The sequence below is a fragment of the Equus przewalskii genome, chromosome 14 (assembly GCF_037783145.1).
Source record: "Equus przewalskii isolate Varuska chromosome 14, EquPr2, whole genome shotgun sequence".
NCBI lineage: Eukaryota > Metazoa > Chordata > Mammalia > Perissodactyla > Equidae > Equus > Equus przewalskii.
In genome coordinates, this window is record NC_091844.1 from 27297641 (window position 1) to 27314401 (window position 16761).

Sequence of the window (16761 nt, forward strand, 5' to 3'; positions counted from 1 at the left end):
TTTTATTTATTATTTATCACACATTTTAAGTGAACAGCTCAAGGAGGTTTGCCTAATACAAACCTCAGTCAGGAAAATATTGAGCAGATCCGTTACCCTGTTAAGTTCCCTTGGGCTCTTTCTTTCATAGTCAACTCCCATGCTCTCCCTCAGGCAATCACGGACCTGATTTCTATCTGATTAGTTCTGCCTGTTCTAGAACTTCATATAAATGATATTATATAGTGTGTACTCTTTTGTGTTTAGCTTCTTTGGGTCAACATGTTTTTGAGATTCACTTATGTTGCGTATTTTAGTAGTTCATATCTATTGTTGATTAGTATTACGTTTTACGAATGTGCCATAATTTGTTTACCCATTCACCTGTTAACGGACATTTGGGTTTGGGGCTATTATGAATAAAACTTCTTGGATGGTCATGTACAATTCTTTGCACAGGCACATACTTTCACATATCTTGGATAATTACCTACGAGCAGAATTGCGAGGTCATATGGTAAGTGTATGCTCAACTTTATAAGAGACTGCTAGACGATTTCCTAAGATTGTTGTACTATACGACACTCCTGCCAACAATGTATAAGAGTTCCAGTTGATCCAAATCCTCATCAACACTTAGTACTGGTCATTTTTTTTTTAACTCTAACCATTTTAGTGAATATGTAGTATCTCATTGTGGTTTTCATTTACATGATGTGACTAAAGACGTAGAGCAAAATTTCATCTGCTTATTGACCATTTTTTAAATTTCTCTTTTTGTGAAGCATCTTTTCAAGTCTTTTGACCATTTAAACTTTATTTTTTAGAGAAATTCCAAGGGTTCCATGCATATTCTTTCCAGGCCCTTTAGTAATAGTAAGGATTGCCTCCCCCTTTCTTTTACCTTTTTGCCTAATGACATGAAAATCTCAGACTAGCCTGAAGGCATGTTGGGTTACCAGATTAGGTCTCCTTCCTTGGGTACCAAGACTTCTAGAGCCCAGAGTCATAGAGACAGTGAGAAGAACAGCTCCATAAGTGACTCATTCAGTGTAATAGTGAGAGGCACTGCTTCACTCCCACTTCCTCTTCTGTGTCCCTAGCACCACATTTTCTGACTACGGGAGAACAACACCACACAGAACAGCAGGCCAGCCTCACTGAGTATGGTCTCCCACTGACACGCTGAGTCTTCAACAGACCATGCCACTATTTGTCAAGACCAGATGCTGGGGATGTGGGGTTAATGGTAAAACCAGTGAATCTCATGGGCGTCAGTCCACTAACTTTCTTCCTGATTGTAAAGTGAGTTGTCTTGTTAGAAGTCATGCTGCGTGCAAACTCACGATGATGAATAAGATGATCAGTAAGTCCACAGATGGTGTAGCTGGCATACAAGATTGGCAGGCAGAAAAAAATAAATATCGAGAATGAATGTTTATTCCAGTGAGGGAAAATCATTTTCCACCAGATGAGAAGAGTCCAATGCAATCAACTCACCACTGGGTGGTTGGCTGATTCCCCAGGCTGTGGCAGCCTATCAAAGTCTAAGTGTCGGTCATTGCTGCTGGCATGATGAGGACTCAGCTGTGGTGATGGCCAGGTCAGCCTTGGTGAGGGAAAGTCCTTGTGACGGAGCCCATGCTTAGCCACCATCCCTGCATGATAGCTATTTTGTTACTGAGTGCACTGAACAAGTACTGAGAGAAGTAAGGAGAGAGGCTGACTGGCATCCTCAAGACAGTGATTTCATCCCTCTGATTACTGATAATCTCCAGCACAGTGGGACCTTCTCTCGTACATTCACATGGGATTCAATGAAGGCCAATTCTGAAAGTTTTATTCACATAACTCATCTCCAAATCTCCTTGCCATCAATCTTCAATCTTTTTCCTTTAATATCTCTGAAAATCTAGCCAAGCCCTGAGTCACTTCCCATAAATCACTATAGATGCATACTTCAAGCCATCTTTGTTTTCATGGATGAAATTCTACCTCCTGGGAGGATGGCCCTTAACCAACGCTCTGAGTGGATCTAGATCACCACAGTATATCATTTGCAGCATTTGTAAACCAGGCTTAAAGTGTTTTCTTCTCTCTTAAGTAATCACAAGAAATTTGCTGGAAGACCCTTGATTTGGATTGAGGAAGAGAGGGCAGTGTGGCACGAGCAGGTGCACTGAGGTTGTGATCCACCTGTTTATGTAACTTACTTGAGCTTTCACGATTTGCTTAAGTCAAATCTTTATGTAACGCTTCTGCTTGTCCATGGGGTTTTGTTGGACATGAACGATGTTATGACTTGATGAATCACATGAAACCCTGTACATTATGGGCAGTTCAGATTATTTGATCATTAAGTGTTTCATGGTTAGGCATTCAGTCTGCAAGGGCTCAGAGCAAGCCAGTAGCTGTTTCTCAAAAGGAATATGGTTATTTGTCTAAGAAGGCATACCCCAACCCACCAGGAAACTCTGCTTTTGTTTTTCTATTTTGGTTTGCCACAGACTCCATTTGACACACTGACCTTCCACAAATTATCTGCTGGGTCCTAAGCGCCAAATATCCACCCACACTAGTTGGAGACCCACCTCTTCCTCTGAGCTTTTCTAAATAGGTTGGAACAGCACACACGATTACGTTGTTAACTTCCAAACCCAGAGGCCCAGTAACAATAAATCTTCATATTTGGGATTTGAGGAGGGCGGGGATAAAGAGTGCAGCAAGTTGTCTTTCAATATGGAGTGGATGTCCCATAATGTCCCAAACCACTGATGCCTACAAACTTCACTGTAGCCGTTCTATATTTTCATGGGAAATATCTCCCGTCTTCTAATACCCATGTAGCTCATAACATTACCTAGAATACCATTATGTCTTGCTGTAGTTCCTTTCCAGGTTAAAGCTATGTGCTACTGGTATTGTCTCCTTTTTGGGATAGAGTAATAAGCACTTTCTTTGTATCTGTGATTCTCTAACTTTAAACATATGTCAGAATCACCTAGAGGGCACATTAACCACAGGCTTCTAGACAATTCCTCCAGAGTTTCTGCTTCCTCAAGTCAAGATTAAATAGGGATGTGATAAGAATCAGCACCTTTCAATCTTTCAGACCATTGACAGCATCACAAATGCCTTTGTTCTCTCAGGGATATGGTATGACTTTTGGTTTATAATTTTGATGTGGATCAGGGAGCTAATACAGTACTTCTACCAATTACTGCCTAAATCTCTTCCTGAGGAAGCACTCAAGAACAGGACAAATAAATCCACACTATGGAATGGACCCTGGACAAAGCTTAAACATTTATCATCTCACTTACATAACTATTAAATCAGAGTGGCATTCTGGGTCCCAGGAATTGAGCAATTAGCTCAAAGTCAGGGTTCAAAAATTCTCAAAATATCTGTGTGTTTTCCTTTTCCCAAAGTACAGGTACCCTGGCAAATGGCCACATGTCCTTTAGGGAAGGACAGAGAAACTTATGATGCAAACGTGTTATTACCTCAAGTATACTAGGCTTCCACTCAGTCAAGGGACTTTGGGTGTTTGAACTGACACAGGAGTGAGAATTCAGTGAAGAACTGTGTTTCACTATTATCATGGCTCAAGTTAGCCCTCTGTTGGCCAAATCTAGAGGGCTCTTTTGACTATACAGATCCATTAGTGCCTTAGTAAATTGTTCATCTAGTTTCGTCTTAATGGCCTCATGGTTAACTAAGCACCACCAGAGATCTGTGTGGATTCAATTATTTGGTTATCAACCTCAGCGCTGGAGCCTATTATGAGAACCATTTCCATTTTCTCTTGGTTGGGTAACTGCTGCTACTCGACCTCTTTCTACTCCAGGATCTCACTGAAATTATGGAGGCTGTTTCCATACTGGCATCTCCTACCTACATCCTTGCTCAACAGGAAACAGCCACTGAAGATTTTTTAAATGCTGATGCTCCTTTTATCAATGTATTCCTCTAGGCACTTATGAAGTGAGGATCTTCTTGGGGCCGCTTGGGAGGGAGGAGCTCCTAGTTAGGGGATGAATCCCACTTATCCTATACTCCTATCATTATAAATTATTGGATTACTTTACATCTCAACCTTGGCTGCTCATTAGAATCAGGCGCGAAATTCTTAGAAATCCTATTGCCTGGGCTGCATCTCTGTCCAAGACTTTCTAGAAGTGGGACCCTGGCATAAGAATATAAGTACTTTTTAAAATTCCCCAGCTAATTCCACATTACAATTACAAAGTGAATTTATTAAATACCATATTTAACGTAGGCCACTATTGGGTATAGATTTCAGCATGAAATTATTGAGCAAACAATTTAAACCAGATCCACCTGCTCAAGTTAGTGCATTAAATCCAGACAATAGGATAAGTGTACCCATATTGATAAAATCAACCCAGTCTAAAATTAAATGACTTCCTCTCTGTCCTAATACTCTTAGAATTCGTTCCTATACATATTCCCCAAGTTTTTTTATAAGTAAAACTTTAGTTGACATCTGACATACGTAGAGAGTAAAAGGTAAAATGCATAAGTGTACAGCTTCATGAATTTTACAAAGTGAACACACTCTTGTAACCATTACATTAACCAGAACATTAACACCCCATCAGAAACTCCGTCATGGCATCTCACAGTCATTATACTTTCATAAAGTTAACTGTTATTTTTAAACTTTCATCACTATTGAGTAATTTTGCCTGTTTTTGAACTCTAAATAAAAGGAATGATACAGTATGTACTCTTTTATATCTGCCTTCTTTTGCTTAACAACTTATCTGTGAGATTCCTCTATATAGTTGTGTACAGCAGTACACGGTTCTTTTTCATTGCTGTATAGTATTTCGTTTTAAGCAATTTACCGTATTTTATTTACCAATTTTATTTTTTATATCATTTGAGTTGTTCCTAATTTTTGAATATTCTAATGTTGCCATTGTGAATGCTCTTGTATATATCTTTTGGTACACATATGAATGTATGCATGTCTATTGTATTATCAGTCTTTTTAATTTTATTCATTCCAATGACTGCATTGGGGTATCTCATTGTGGCTTTAATTTGTACTTGTCTGATGATACTGAGACCTTTTATTTGCATATTTCATATTTGGATGCCCTCTTTTATAAGGTGTCTGTTTAAGCCTTTTGTCTGTTTTATTGAATTATCTTTTTTCTTATTTATAAAGGTAGGAGGCTAAGTCCCCTTGAGGAAGGACCTGGATACATGACTGAAATTTATACTGTTAGTCTTTCTCCCAGCCTTCCCCAAAGGGACCTATGGCCTTTACCAGGGTAACTCCACTTTGAGGAAAAGGAAATAATTGGAACTTTCAGAGACTACTGGCACTAGCTCTGAATTGACGCTAATTCCAGGAGACCCGAAACATCACTGTGACCCTGTCATCAGAGTAGGGGCTTATGGAGATCAGGTGATCAATGGAGTCTTAGCTCAGGTCCATCTCACAGTGGGTCCAGTGCATCCCCAAATGCATCCTGTGGTATTTCCCCAGTTCCATAATATATAACTGGAAAAGATATACTTAACAGCTGGGGGATCCCCACACTGGTTCCCTGACCTGTGGAGTGAGGGTTATTATGGTGGGAAAATCCAAGTGGAAGCCACTAGAACTGCTTCTACTTAGGAAAATAGTAAACGAAAAGCAATGCTGTATTCCTGGAGGAACTGCAGAGATTAGTGCCACCATCAAGGACTTGAAAGATGCAGGGATGGTGATTCCCACCCCCTCCCCATTCAACTTGCCTATTTGGCCTGTGCAGAAGACAGATGCATCTTGGAGAATGACAGTGGATTATCATGAGCTCAACTAGGTGGTGACTCCAATTGCAACTGCTATACCAGATTTGGTTTCATTGCTTGGGCAAATTAACATATCTGGTACCCAGTATGCAGCTGTTGATCTGGCAAATTCCATTTTCTCCCTAACTGTCCAAAAGGCCTAACAGAAGAAAGCTGTTTTCAGCTTCCAAGGCCAACAACACACTTTCACTGTCCTGCCTCAGAGGTATATCAACTTTCCAGCCCTATGTCACAATTCAGTTCACAGGGATCTTGATTGTCTCTTCCTTCCACATTATATCACACTGGCCCATTACACTGATGATGTTACGCTCATTAGACCTAGTGAGCAAGAAGTAGCAACTACTCTAGACTTATTGGTAAGACATTTGCGTGCCAGAGGGTAGGAAATAAATCCAGCTAACATTTGGGGACCTTCTACCTCAGTGAAACTTCTGGGGGTCCTTTGGTGTGGGGCCTTATGATGAGTTCCCTATGATCAGTTGACAAAGGAAGAGAAGACTCGGCCTGATTTACAGATGTTTCTACACCATATGCAGGCACCATCTGAAAGTGAGCAGCTGCAGCACTACAGTCCCTCTCTGGGACATCCCTAATGGATAGTAGTGAAGGGAAATCCTCCCAGTGGGCATAACTTTGGGCATTGCACCTGTTTTTGCACTTTGCTTAGAAGGAGAAATGGCCAGATGTGCAATTATACAGTTATGAATCTCAACGACGGGGATACATTCTGAGAAATGTGTCATTACTCAATTTTGTCATTGTGTGATCACCATAGAGTGCACTTACACAAACCTGGATGGTATAGCCTACTGCAAACCTAGGCTATATGGTACTAATCTCGTGGGACCACTGTCATATATGTGGTCAGTCGTTGAAACATCATTATGTTGCGTGTGACTGTATACTGATTCATGGGCTGTGGCCAATAATTTGGCTGGATGGTCAGGGATTCAGAAGGCACATGATTGGAAAATTGGTGACAAAGAAATTTGAGGAAGAGGTATGTGGATAGGCATCTTTGGTCAAAAGACATAAAGGTATTTGTGTCCCACGTGAATGCTCACCACAGGGTGATCTCAGCAGAGGAGGATTTTGATCATCAAGCAGTTAGAATGACCTGTTCTGTGCATACCAGTCAGCCTCTCTTTTTCCAGGGACCCCTGTCATTGCCCAATGGGCTCATGAACAAAGTGGCCATGTTGGCAGGGATAGAGGATGAGCATAGGCTCAGCAACATAGACTTCCACTCATCAAGGCTGATCAGGCTATGGCCACCACTGAGTGCCCAATGTTCCAGGAGCAGAGATCAACACTGAGTGACTGAGATTAATTATGGTTTAATGAGAAATGTTTGAGGGCCAAGTTGACAAGGAGTGGATCCGTAACAGTTAATTTTATATGTCAACTTGACTGGGCTAAGGAACGCCCAAATAATTGGTAAAACATTACTTCTGGGTGTGTCTGTGAGGCTGTCTCCAGAAAAATTGTGGGTGGGCATCATCCAATCCACTGAGAGCTTCAGTGGAACAAAAAGGCAGAGGAAGGGAAAATTCATGCTCTGCTTGAGCTGAGAGATCTGTCTTCTCTCACCCTCAGACATGGGTGCTCCTGGTCTTTGGGCATTCAGACTCAGGCTGAGACTTACACCATCAACCCGCTGATTCTCAGGCCCTTGGACTCGGGCTGAAACTACACCATGGGCTTTCCTGATTTTTCAGCTTGTGTACAGCAGATCGTGGGATTTCTTGGCCTCCATAATCACATGATCCAATTCTTAAAATAAATCTCTCTCATGCTCTCTATTGGTTATGTTTCTCTGGAGAACACCAAGTAACACACATGGTACATACTTCTATTTACCAAGGTCATTTCTGTGTTTAAAAAATCTAGAGTTCAATTCTGTTTATTGTCTGGTATAGCTGGACAATATTTATTCTAGAGTAAGACATGGATTTGTTACTTGATTTTAAATGCCAAATTCCCACAGTGATTAGAAGCATAAGAGTTGAATGAAAGAAGAAAACAAGAATCTAAAAGAGTTCTAGTTTCCTTAAAAAATGAGGACATATTGGGGCTGGCCCCGTGGCCCAGTGGTTAGGTTTGCGCACTCCACTGCAGGGGGCCCAGTGTTTCATTGGTTCGAATCCTGGGCGCGGACATGGCACTGCTCATCAAACCACGCTGAGGCAGCGTCCCACATGCCACAACTAGAAGGACCCACAATGAAGAATATACAACTATGTACCGGAGGGCTTTGGGGAGAAAAAGGGAAAAAAAAGAAAATCTTAAAAAAAAAAAATGAGGACATATTTTCAGCCACTTTATTCCACGTCCAGCCTCCCGACGTGAGCAGCGGCTATGTGTTTGGGGAGATGCAGTAGAGGAGTCCGGGGTAGTGGAAGGATTCTCTGACCTAAGCATATCCCTCCGCAATCTGCCATGGTAACTGGAATTCCACCAGTAGTAAAATTCTTCTGAATTCTATGCTTAAAGGCAGCTGTTCTTGAGAGGGCTGGCCCATCAAGCTATTATTGTTATAAATTAGCTTAAAAAAATGATATCACTTTGGACTGGCTCTCAACTGTTGGTGGAATGATCTATTTCCAAAAGGCCAAGAGCTAGAAAGGCAACCAGAAACAGCCAACTTTAAAGGAGAAAAAAGGGGAGAAAGTTCTGTAGTAGAGAATACATAGACACTCGGCAGACATTAGCAAGGGCATTTGCTGTTCAACGTAAGAGTCAGGATCTCAGAAATATTTGTCTTCTTGGATCAGAATCCCATAGCTAAACACAAGGCTGGGCCTACGGGTGGGAGCTCCTGAGAAAGTGAAGGAATTTGGGGAGAGAGTTCCCAACTTCTTCATGAGGAAGACAAAAATCTGTATCTCTTTGAAGCCTTGACATCATGGGTTTGTGCTGGGAGATGAGAGGGAATGGGTGATGAGCAGCCCAGCAGCGATACCAGTGAGAGGAGTGTTCATGGGGAGCTGAACGAGTTGGTCTCTCTCCCCCACTGGGAGTCCAAGCTAACCAAGAGAAGAGCCTTAGAAACTGCCTGGTCAAGCTTTACAAAATGCCTGGCATTTGTGACTTGATGCTTCATTATCCTTTGATAAAGGAACTTGTGGCTCCTTAACAACCCCACCAACAACCACGGCTGCCATTTATTGAGAATTTACAGTGTGCCAGGCTCAGCATTCATGCTTAATTTACTTTATCGGTTTTTTATTCTCACAACAACATTGAAGTGAGTACAGTTAGTATATGCCCAACATTTTATGGCTGAGTAGAGAAAGGCCCAGAGAGATGAGGAAGCTTACCTCTGTTATACGGTTAGTACATGCGGGGTAGGGTGAAAGACATGTCTCTATTTAAGGCTCTTGCTCTCAACCATCATGCTGAAGTGACTTCCTAAGCTGAGAGAAAAATATCATCTAGGCAAGAAAGTTTTTTTTTCTTAGAAACATCTTTATTACAAGTGTTCTTAAACATTTCCACACATGCACGGCAGAATGTGTGCAGCTTCCATTCACTGATATCACACTGTTCTCAGTACAGCGGGACAAGAAAGTTTTGATGTGGGAAAGAGTAGAGGGGAAGATCTCAGAATCAGAGGCTTGTGAGGATGCCATGACAACAAACCTCATAAGACTGGAGCACTTGGAGCACTATATATATTTTGCATGTCTACCTACTTAAGAGAAGTACCGCCCTGGACAGCCAAATGGGTCCTAAACAGAAGAACGTTACTGCACACATAAACTTTACCAGTTAAGCCAAGGTGAGGCCAGCCCTCATCTCGGGTGAAAAGCCTGTCTCATTGCCATGCTGCTTGATCCCTGTTTTAACAGGCAGCGTCTGACTCTCTTTTTCTCCCTGCCTTTGCTACAGTTGCTGCAGTGTCATGATCCCCCATGGTCTTCCCCATGAGTGCTCATTAAATCAGCCCCAGCCAGCTCAGCCTTCTGCCTCAGTGGAGTTCCATCCCATTTTGGGCAAATTCAGTCCATGAGCCCAGAGCAAGTCCAGTACAAGCCTTTGGCGGTTGGTTTCGGGGTAGGCCACTTTCAATTTTTTCCTAATTAGGTAGCAGGGAAAAAATCTAAAAACTCATAAAATGCTTCATAAAATAATATATTGTGGGCTTTCGGGTTGCGATTATTATTTTGTTTTGTTGTTTCTTAAGGGTATTTTAATACTATCTTTATAGTCATGATTATGAGGAATGTTGATTCCAGGAAACATCATTGAAAGAGCTGTGAGATGACAAGGCCACATATGTTTAATGCACTTTTGATAAGATGCATTTAAAATAAAATGTCACTCTCCAGAATGGTTTCATGATCATGAAAATGAGTTAGGTTTTTGAGTCTGCAGAGAGAGAGAGAATATGTGTGTTTACAGATCTCTCCCTTGCACTTTCTTATCTCAACTCACTATTACACACAGTCCTCCAAACCCACAAAGGTTGTAGGAGGTCAGGCATGAGTCAGGGCTCTGTCTCAGTGAACTGGAGTCCCTGGCATTAGTCCCATTAGGGAACTGGAACATGATCAGGCTTAGGTTGTCTGCAGGTCAGTTCAGATGGGGAAGGCAGAGCTGACAAAACAGCACAGAGAGATCCTGCAGTTTCCAGCAGCAACATCACTTGTAGGTGTGTCTCAAACTTTGACATGGCACCACTTTAAAAGCTTCTTTTTCTCTGATGGTCTTAAGGTTACTGCTGATTTGATTTGAGTCAGTGCTTCCTGCCAACAAATATAGGCCCCTTTTGACCCCAAACTTAGGAACTATTGCGTCGGTGTATTCCAAGTACTCATGAATTTCCATTGACAAAAGCAGTGTCCTCTTTCAAAACCCCAGAGTCAAACCTGAAGCCTGTCAATATTCCCAGTGGAAATCATCTTTTAATTTATCAACCTAAATTCCAGGGCAGGGAAATGGAGCTTTCTTTCGACAGAAGCAATGGGAAGGATAAAAGATGATGGAGAAAAGGACTAGAAAGACACACTTTAGTTGGTGCCCTCATAACATGCCTCTGAGTGTTAAAGATGACACGCAGACTTTGAGTTTTTGATTAAAGTCATAAGTGAGGGGACAGTCTCCTTCTTTCAATTTAATTTTTTTAATTCCATGAAAAATAACCCAATTTTTTCTTTAATGTTTCTAGCTCCCTATACCTTAAAAGATACATTCAAAACAATTCTTTTGAGTAGGGCAAAGAGTTCTGTATTGTATAGAATCTCCAGACATACATATTTCTCTTATTTTTTGTTTGAATGTCTCTTCTTCCATCTGACTCCTTTAGGTTGGATGAAATGCCCCTCCTATATTCCACCACAAAGTACCCATAATACTGTTTTGTACATGCACACTTATAACACTCTACTGTATTTGCCTATTTGCCCATCCGTATATCCCTCTAAACGTAATCTCAAAGACAGGCCGTGTCTATTGTATTCGCAGTGGTCTACTTGGTGCCCACTCAAGAGCCTTACATATAGCAGGTGTTCAAAAAATGGATGCTGAATAAATGACTATTACTATTTTAATGTGCAAGCATAAACTTTTAAGTTAAGCAATTAAACCTGTGTTTGTGTTGCCAAGGAACTGAAAAAGCAGTTCCTGGCGGAAAATCATGAAATGGCTTTAAACTCTAGTTAGTGCTATATGTAAGATAGGAAGACCAGGTAGGATACTGCCATAGCAACACAGTAAGAAATGATGAGGTTTGTGAACCACCTGTCAGTGAGGGTAGAAAAGAAGAAATGGATAGAGATATTAACAAGATACAGTCTAACGGGCGTGGTGATGTTGTAGCATCCATTATTTGTTTTTATTTACTGTTTCCTTTAGAATCTGAGCTCACTGGATGCAGAGACCAAGTCTTACTCATATTTGTATTCCCTGGACCAACTAAACACAGTGTCTGGAATATAATATAGCTCACTGAATACTGTAATGAAGGAATAAATGAATAAACATTGTATTAGATTCACCGGTCCAGTTCCCACCTCACAGATAGCTCTTCAATCTATCTCCTCCTCTCCCCCCACCTCCCCACCGTACTTGGTTCCAATCCTCATCATCTCCCTCCTGAAATTTGACAATGGGCTCTCAAGTGCTGGAAGTCATATGGTGCTTTTAAGATGACTCCCTCCACCTCCGGAAGCAGCATGATAAAGTGGTAAGAAGCAGACTGGGATTTAAATCCTAGATCCAAAATCCACTGGCTGTGTGACCTTGGGCAAATTGTTTAATCTCCCTGGGCCTCAGTGTCCTCATGGGTAAAATGGAGATATAAGTAAATGCTTCTGTGGAGTCGTTATGAGGACCTAATGATATCATTCATATAAATGATTGACATACTGCTTATCACCTAGTAGATATTCAATAGGTATGGGTATGCCTTTTCTTCCCAGGATGAGAGCCATCATTTATACAGCTGGGTCAATAAAAACATTCTTATCCTTTTCAGAGAACTCTGCACTCCTACAGTCTTGCCCATGCTGGCCCAGGTTAACACAGCAGGCCCTCATCTTTTACAGACTTGTACCTAATTTATCTTCTCCCTACGTTTGTCTGAAATGTGGCTCTACCTGCCATAGGCTCCTGGCTCAGCTTTCACTTGAGGAAAGAAACATAAACTTTAGGCTCTACCATAAGCCTACCTGCCAACTTGGACTGTATTCATTCATTTATTCAATCCTTCCGTCAACCAATGGACAAATATCTATGGAAGACATGAGCGAGGCTGTGAGGACACAGTTCCTTACCTTCGCAGAGCTTGCAGTCTAGTGGAAGATACAGGTAAGTGAGCAGACATTTATAATATCGTGCAATAAAGCTACAGTGGGAAAAACATAGGGAACTCTGGGAGCAGATGAGGGGGCAACTACCCAGAGTTGGAGGGCCAAGAGTGGCCTCCCTGAGCATTGTGGTGGGACTGGAGGGGTGAGTGAGATGTGGCCATTTGGAAAGGCAGGTGGGAGGAAGCCCTTTTCTATTGGGCACCAAAGGAATGGACTTCTGTCAGTCACTTTGACAACAAAGCTGTACGTCCATCTATGAGGATCTTTCGGAGATGTCTTACTCTCCTACGACAATGGGTCAGGTTGTGTGAGGGGCTGTGGGCAGACTGCAGAGGTCATCAGCTCATCCTTCTTGGCTGCCTTGTGCCTTTAAAAGAATACCATTAAAAATTTAATAATGTATATTTGCAAACCATTCTCAACTGCCCCGAAAAGATTCTGCATTCACTAATGAACATGCTTAGGCCTTGGGGCTAAGTCAGAGGGTCGGTTGTGCTCAGCCATCAGGTTGGTGATCCATTGCATGTAATGCCGGCCCCTCAGGGTGCTCACTGTGTTGCTGCAGTCCTGTCATTGGTGGCCCAGGTTAATACAGCAGGCCCCCATGTTTTAGAAAGGTAAATTGAGGTATAGCAGTTTTATGTTGGCCATTTTTGTTTTTCCTATTTTTCTGCATATTACAAGTTACTTGGGATTAAATAAAGATAGCTTAAAACTGGTCCACTTATGCTTCAGTTGATGCAAATTAAGACTTCACTATCCATTAATCTACAGTTGCCCTAATGGTAAGCAAATGGTGAGAAGAGTATTTGTGGTTTCCCTCTAAGTGATGGATATTACCTTATTTGTTCAACATGAATTCATCTACCATGAATTGAGAGTTTAGTCTGTGCAAAATGCTCTGTCAAACACAAGGATGAATGTTCTGTGCAATTTGACTTCCAAGAGCTTATAATCTTGTGGAGAAGGACAGGATGTGTGTATAACTAACTATTCTCAGAATCATTTTGTGGTCACACCAGCCTGCTTGTGGTTGGGTTGCCTGAATCACACCTCTGGGCCTTTCTGTCTCTCTTCTCTCCCTGATCAGAGCTGCCTCCACGGCCTCCCCAACTCCCAGGCCTATTCTGACATTTCTGCAGCCCAGGGCAAGAGTATAAATGGAGGCACACCTACCACACGTGTACACTTTAAAAGTTATAAATCAAGCCAACAAACTGTTATGTAAAATGCATTCTGCCTTCCTACTTTGACAAATATTCTCCATAATGACCTGAAGACCAGGCTTGAATTTAGAATTTTCAGACTCCTTGGATTACCGTGCTGGAACCAACATGTAGAAGAGCCAACCCCTATTCCAGGCCCTGGACCTCGGCCCACCCCTCTTCTCCCCCAATCCCTACAACAAGGGGCTCCACGGACATGTGTAGTGACAGCTTAGCCTGCAGGTCCGAGCTCTAGCCACACTCTCCAGAGTCACCTCTAGCCACCTCCTGGGCCTAGAGGTGCACACACTATCAGCACATTCTGCCTTCAAGAGGCTAGACTTGGGGAAGAGGCAAGCACAAGCCTGGAAGGGGGATTGGGGATATTTAGGCAGAGAACTCTAAGTACTGGGTACTTACAATTTGGTCCAGATAGTCTCGGGGCGTGGGGTAGTGCAGAGTTGGAGAAAGGCCACAGCAGGACCCTGAAAGCATGGGGCACCGAGTGGGGCCCCCTCTGCCCTATCTAAGGACAGTACTGCCAACCCCTTTCCTTTCTTGTATGGGGAACTTGTGCTTATTCCTCAAGATGTAGCATATGTATCTCCTGCTGGCTGAATCTCTCTTTGTGCATCACTATACCAGGCACACACCTCTGGACTGTGGGCTCTGTGGGAGCAGGGGCTATTTTGTAATCATATTTGTGTCCTCAGCACCTACACAGGGTCTAGCATCAGAAGGACTCAATGAGTGTCTGTTGAATGAGTGAATGTAATCCCAAATAGTGGTTTTACATGGTGATGTGGAATTGTAATAAAAGATGTCTAATGACCAGGAGGCCTGGGAGGTCTTCAGAAAGGAGTGCTATTGGAGCTGAGCTTTGATGAATAAATAGGATTCTGGAAAAAAATTCAGGAAAGGGAGTTCCAGGCAGAAGGAACACAACTGAGAACAAATTGTGTAGATCAAGCATTTCATTCAGATGTCTTCCTAATATACTTGGAGGAAAGAAAATAATGATTTATAGCTTTGCATAAGACCTTGACTCTGTTACATTTAAGTATGTTTTCAGAATCCATGCATTGGAAAAGTACTTCTGGTCCTTTTAAGAGCAAGAGTGTTCTGCCAGACTGATGGGGTAGAGGGGAACGGCTGGAAGCCAGCTAAATTGTTAGAAAGGAGATTAATGTTATGTAAATGTAAGTAATTAATCAGCAAGCACCTCAAAGCCAAATACCTGATGTGAAGAGTCTTCCTTTGAGAGGGGAAAATTGCTCTCCTCTGATTAAAAATGGACTATCAGACAGCATTCAGACCTGTCGTTCGCTTCTAACTTTTCCCAAGCTGTCTGGAGTTGAATGTAATTCCCCCCCGCTCCCTGATAGAGAGAGAGAAAGAGAAGCTGCATAGCTTGAGCTGACATCTAGCTGAAGCACTTGGATAAAGAAACAGCAAAGAGAATTCGGGACCAGGAAGCTCTCCATGGGGCTCAGAGCTGTGGACTAATGCCAGGCAAATATGTCACAACTGAAATGATCGGACACTCAGAAGTACAAAAGAAATGATTTAAGAATATATCGTCCCCTTTTCCTGTCCCAGCATTCATTCCCTTTCCTTCTGAAACACTCTCCTACCTGTTGGGCATGAACCCATGTAATGGTAGAGGGCAGCTGCCCTGTCTTCACCCTGATCACAGGGGTGCGAACATGGCCTGGGTCTGAAATCGCAGCACCTTTCATCCTCCCAGCCTCAGGAACGGAGTCAGAAATCGGTTGACCTGAGCCCTTCTGGTGGCTTTACGTGGGAGATGAGTCTTTGTTTCTTTCCCAGAATTGCCAGCTAGTAGGTCTCGTATGCTTACAGCTGCCATTGCTTCTTTTCCCACAGGAGGAGAGAGCCTTAAGAAGAGCAAAGGCAACATACAAGAAAGCAGATTCAAAAGATAGAACAAGAGCGACAAGGTCCTGATGACAGTGTTGTGATCCTGGTGTATTTGCCCATGACCCATTCAACCGGCAGACCCTACCCCAAACCTCCATCTATTTCCTCAAACCAATTTAAGTTCAGTTTCTGTTACTTGTAACTGCAACTGCTCTAATATAGCACTGAGGTTTCTAAACGTTACTTGGAGTCCTGAAGTCGGTAACTATATTGTCTATAGGCTGCTTTTTTTGTATTTAATAAAGAATAAAAAACAATTCATGTTTTTTGATGAGCAGAAAACTCAAGTTTTTGCCTTCATAGTGTCGGGGAGGAAAACATTTTCCTCAACCCTGTTAGGGTCTGTGGTTGGGTCTGAAAATTAAACTGACACAGACAGATTAACAGAAGAAAAGCACACAAATTGACTTAATAGAAGCTTTACGTGACACAGCAGCCTTCATAAGAAAATGAAGACCTAAAGAAATGGTTAAACCTGAGTATTTTATGCTAGGTCTGATGAAGAATGAACAGTTGTGGAGAAATGTGATGGGTCAAGGAGTGTGAGGTAGATATAGTCAATGAGGAACTTAGCAAGCCCTGTTTGTTCAGATTCTTCTAGGCGTTTCCTTGTCCTCAGAGATAAGGATGCTCCTTTCTTCCCAGTATAGGGAGGGCACCGCTCACATGAGGGTTTCATGACATCCTTCAGGAGACGGGGAGGGGCAGGTCAGAGTGATCTTCCTGCTTCTGTTCTTTTCTCAAACTCCCTCAGCTTAAAATATTCAATACCCCAAAGTGTCTCATTTTGGGGTAGCATGTCCTAAACCCCATGATAGATTACATAATTAGACTAAAAAAACAAAAAATCAGGGGGCCAGCCTGGTGGCGCAGCAGTTAAGTTCGCACATTCCGCTTCTCAGCAGCCCTGGTTTCGCCGGTTCGGATCCCGGGTGCGGACATGGCGCTGCTTGGCAAGCCGTGCTGTGGTAGGCATCCCACATATAAAG

General features: G+C 42.4%; 1 protein-coding gene across 1 annotated transcript in view; it reads left to right on the forward strand.

Annotated features, from left to right (window-relative positions):
* The window catches only part of EVA1A (eva-1 homolog A, regulator of programmed cell death), a 195072-nt gene extending 179330 nt beyond the window's left edge, over nt 1–15742 (forward strand). Inside the window, exon 6 of the transcript XR_011526444.1 lies at nt 15719–15742. The gene's annotated coding sequence lies outside the window, so the exon portion shown is untranslated. The remainder of the gene's footprint in view (nt 1–15718) is intronic.
* Nucleotides 15743–16761: the final 1019 nt, after the last annotated feature.